The sequence below is a fragment of the Berghia stephanieae genome, chromosome 4 (genome assembly GCF_034508935.2).
Source record: "Berghia stephanieae isolate SIO BIC M18660-M18661 chromosome 4, UCSD_Bste_1.3, whole genome shotgun sequence".
Classification (NCBI taxonomy): Eukaryota; Metazoa; Mollusca; class Gastropoda; order Nudibranchia; family Aeolidiidae; genus Berghia; species Berghia stephanieae.
Genome location: NC_088363.1, coordinates 35,433,364 through 35,438,363, shown reverse-complemented (window position 1 = coordinate 35,438,363; position 5,000 = coordinate 35,433,364). Strand labels below are relative to the sequence as shown.

At 33.7% G+C, this 5,000-nt stretch overlaps 1 protein-coding gene across 4 annotated transcripts in view; it reads right to left on the bottom strand.

Moving 5' to 3' along the window:
* Positions 1 to 5,000, bottom strand: part of LOC144970475 (adenylate cyclase type 9-like) — a 266,036-nt gene that overhangs the window by 20,852 nt on the left and 240,184 nt on the right. The gene's annotated exons all lie outside the window — the stretch shown is intronic.

Genomic DNA, 5,000 nt, shown 5'->3' with positions numbered 1-5,000 from the left:
AAATAAATAAATAAATAAATAAATAAATAAATAAAATTCCCTTTATTCATCCCATAGGGGAAATTTGTCTCTAGGGTCTATTCCAAGGGAAGACTGGAATAATCCAGGTGTCAACCGCAGTGCAGCGCCGCAAATTGAGCTAGGGCGACGTGACTTGCTCAAGGCCACACAGTGCAACGGCGGGTGATCGAACTCGGTAATTTTCGGGTACGAAGCAAAGACCGTACCGCTGAAGCACGCTGCGAAGTTTTTTTTTTTTTTTTTTTTTTTTCTTCCAGGGGAAATGATTGTAGTAGGTATAATATACTGTAACTGGGGGTCCGGATAGTTCAATTGGTAGAACACTCGCTTCACACGCAAAGGAACCGAGATCGATCCCGGGTGCAGTTCGATATTTTTTTCTTCTGATCCCCCCCCCCCCCCTGTCCATGTCCACCCAGCCGCGATAGGGTAGCTGGCTCTGTTAGATCTGGCGGAAAGTACTTTGCGATAGACTAGCGTCCCATCCAAAGGGTAACAAGCAATTGCTATTGTCCGTTTCACGCTATAGAAACCGGGATAAATTCCGGCTCCATGGGCCGAATGACTCTGAACGACTGAACAACAAAAAAAATACACTGCGACTAACTGGCTGTATAGACTATCAATCAAAGGGACGGAGTTCGATCCCGGGTGCAAATGAGCTTTTCTTTATGAGTAAAGATCGAGTGGAAAGTAATTTGCGATAGACTAGCGTCTTGTCCAAAGGCTAGCAACCAATTGTTATTGTCCCTTTCATACTGTAGAGACCATGATAAATTCCGGCTCCATAATGGGCCTGATGACTCTATAGGACCGAGATTCTGTGTAGTGCATTTCATTTTAATTGTGTCAACAAGTTTGATAAAAGCAAAGTAAGTTTATTTTGCGAGCGAAGCATATTAATTTGTGAAAAATGAATACAGATGAGAACAGCTAATGTTCTGTAGTTGGATACAGCTAATGTTCTATAGTTGGATACAACTAATGTTCTATAATTGGATACAGTTTATGTTCTATAGTTGGATACATCAAATGTTCTATAATTGGATACAGCTAATGTTCTATAGTTGGATACAGTTCGTGTTCTATAGTTGGATACAGCTAATGTTCTATAGTTGGATACAGCTAATGTCATTCTTCTAGGTAGATATAGCTTATGTCCTATAGTTGCATACAGCTAATGTTCCATAGTTGGATACAGCTAATGTTCCATAGTTGGATACAGCTAATGTTCTATAGTTGGATATAGCTTATGTTCTATAGTTGGATACAGCTAATGTTCTATAGTTGGATACAGCTAATGTTCTATAGTTGGATATAGCTAATGTTCTATAGTTGGATACAGCTAATGTTCTATAGTTGGATACAGCTAATGTTCTATAGTTGGATACAGCTAATGTTCTATAGTTGGATACAGTTAATGTTCTATAGTTGGATACAGCTAATGTTCTATAGTTGGATACAGTTAATGTTCTATAGTTGGATATAGTTCGTGTTCTATAGTTAGATACAGCTAATGTTCTATAGTTGGATACAGTTAATGTTCTATAGTTGGATACAGTTCGTGTTCTATATATGGATACAGTTCGTGTTCTATAGTTGGATACAGCTAATGTTCTATAGTTGGATACAGTTCGTGTTCTATAGTTGGATAATTTCTAGTTTCGTGTTCTATAGTTGGATACAGCTAATGTTCTATAGTTGGATACAGTTAATGTTCTATAGTTGGATACAGCTAATGTTCTATATAGTTGGATACAGCTAATGTTCTATAGTTGGATACAGCTAATGTTCTATAGTTGGATACAGTTCGTGTTCTATAGTTGGATACAGTTCGTGTTCTATAGTTGGATACAGCTAATGTTCTATAGTTGGATACAGCTAATGTTCTATAGTTGGATACAGCTAATGTTCTATAGTTGGATACAGCTAATGTTCTATAGTTGGATACAGCTAATGTTCTATAGTTGGATACAGTTCGTGTTCTATAGTTGGATACATGGCTATATGTTCTATAGTTGGATACAGCTAATGTTCTATAGTTGGATACAGTTATGTCTATAGTTGGATACAGCTAATGTTCTATAGTTGGATACAGCTAATGTTTCTATAGTCTTGGATACAGCTAATGTTCTATAGTTGGATACAGCTAATGTTCTATAGTTGGATACAGCTAATGTCTAGTTGTACATAATTCTTAGTTGGATACAGCTAATGTTCTATAGTTGGATACAACTAATGTTCTATAGTTGGATACAGTTAATGTTCTATAGTTGGATACAGCTAATGTTCTATAGTTGGATACAGCAATGTTCTATAGTTGGATACACAGTTCTTAATGGTTAGCTAATGTTTAGTTGGATACAGCTAATGTTCTATAGTTGGATACAGTTAATGTTCAATAGTTGGATACAGCTAATGTTCTATAGTTGGATACAGCTAATGTTCTATAGTGGATACAGCTAATGTTCTATAGTTGGATCATTAATTTTATGTTGGATACAGTAATGTTCTATAGTGGTTACAACTAATGTCATTCTTCTAGGTGGATATATATTTTGTTATTCTTTAGTTCTTGGGTTTAAAATACATAATTCTGGAACTTTTTTAATCGTAGCAGTGCATTTGTATAGCAACGGATATAGATTATCGAGGCAATAATAATATAATAATAATAATAATAATAATAATAAATAAAATAATAATAAATAATAATAATAATAATAATAATAATAATAATAATAATAATAATAATAATAATAATAATAATATTACTACTAAATTTGTGAAAATGGTAAGATAGCATGTAACGCTCGGTTAAAGTAAAAATCGAAGCACGTACGCTAAGGGTTAAAAAAATTATTATAGAATGTCAAACTAACCAATAGCCACCTTTAGTATATGCCTGGTAGCGGAATCATTTTGCCCTCAATCGACTTTGTGTGTGAGCATTTACCACAATATCTTAACACAATGGTAAGTGGAACCACACTATCTTAGCTTTTCTCTTTCCCATTCAAGTTAAATATTTATTTGTTAAATCCCTTTATTCGCCCTGAAGGGGAAATTTATTTTGACCTGCTGTTCCTAGTAAAGACTGGAATAACCCAGGCGTCAACCGCAGTGCAGAACGCAAAATAAGCTAGGGCAAGGCGGTGACTTGCTCAAGGCTACACAACGCAGTGGGTAATTAAACTCGGTACCTTTCGACTACGAAGCAGAAACCATACCGCCATTTGGGTATATTATTGGAAATAAAAAAGAAATGGTATGGTAATTTCATGATAGCATACAATGCAGCCACCTTGCAATTGAAAATCACCCGTCAGCTTCATAATATCTGAAAGGCAATTTAGTAAGGCCGTCAGGCATGTACTGAGAATAGCTATGCACTATCCCAACGTGCACACATTTGCAGGTCTGATAAGAATGTATTTCCATGCCAATAATGAGCCCAGTCATAACAACTTGGGTTATCAGACATGCAAATAACTACACGTTGGCTAACCTTATAAATGATTAAAATTTTTAAAAATATAAAAAATTAACCTAAAATGAAAACGGATTAAATTTAAATTAGAAACGTGTTCCTACATCTACTTCTAAAATTATTAAACTTTCTGGGATCTGATGATATCTTAGTCAATCTTGAAATCAATAAACATAAAACAAAAACATCCATAATGAAGTTGAATACATAATACATATAACAGAACATGGTAGTCAGTAATGATAAACATAAACAATAATAATAATAATAATAATAATAATAATAATAATAATAATAATAATAATAATAATAATAATAATAATAAATAATAATAGATAGATAGATAGATAGATAGATAGATAGATAGGTAGACAGATATATAGTAATAATAATTGATATGTCACGTGATTAGGGAAACATATCCAATAACAAAAGGACGTAGATTAACGTTGCATTCCATTACATCACAAAAATTACACATGTATAAAATTACACACTTTCATATGGGCAAAACAAAAATAGAAAAGATTTCTCAATTTATAAATAAATAATTGAATAATGAAATAATAAATAAATAAATAAATAAATAAATAAATAAATAAATAAATAAATAAATAAACACATAAAGCCGGAGAGAAATGATCTCGACATAAACATAAAAACAAAATTCATATTTAATAACACTACAACACCCCCTCTCCTCCACTCCCCACACACACACCAAAAAAAAAAAAAAAAAAAGACTTTAAGAAAACATTAATAACAACACACAAGAATATAATTATTAGAAAACTAGCAACGAAAAAACCAAAATCAAACAAACAAGCAAAACAATAAAAGTATTTAAACAAAAATAGACAACAAAACAAAACATAAAAAGAAATAATTACAAAACCGATTCGAAGATCTGACATAAAAATATTGGTTAGCCAGACGAGGTAATCGGTCAAACAATTCAATCGATCCCCATGTCCGATTACTCTCGTTTGCCCAGCCTGTCTTGTTGTTTCCAATCAAACACGGGGTCACATTGATATTCCATCGCATAAATAAAAATAATATTATACACAGCGATTCTGCCCAACGCTGATAAAACATCCTTTTTCCATTTCTGCCAGAAAAAAAACCCGATTTAATTCATCATTTTGACTTCCAACTTAAAAAAAAAAAATAAATAAATAAATCTTAAATGTTGTTCGGACTATTTCGATTCTGCGGCTAAGTGGTCATGTGATGTGGCAATCACCTTCGGACCGGAAGGTCCAGGGTACAGTACGAGTCCGGCGCATACTTGAATCTTTGGAAAAGGCTCTTTACTTTCTTCTCTCATCGTACTCATGTGTAAAATGAGTACCTGGTCGTTAACAACGTTCTCTCTGTCGGAAAAAATGGTAATATCGCCTATCAGGCGTCATGTCACGTCCTTCATGTTATGTGTTGCTGTTAGCTTGGGACCCCTTGTAAAGCGCTCAAGGTTTTTGTCTTTTTT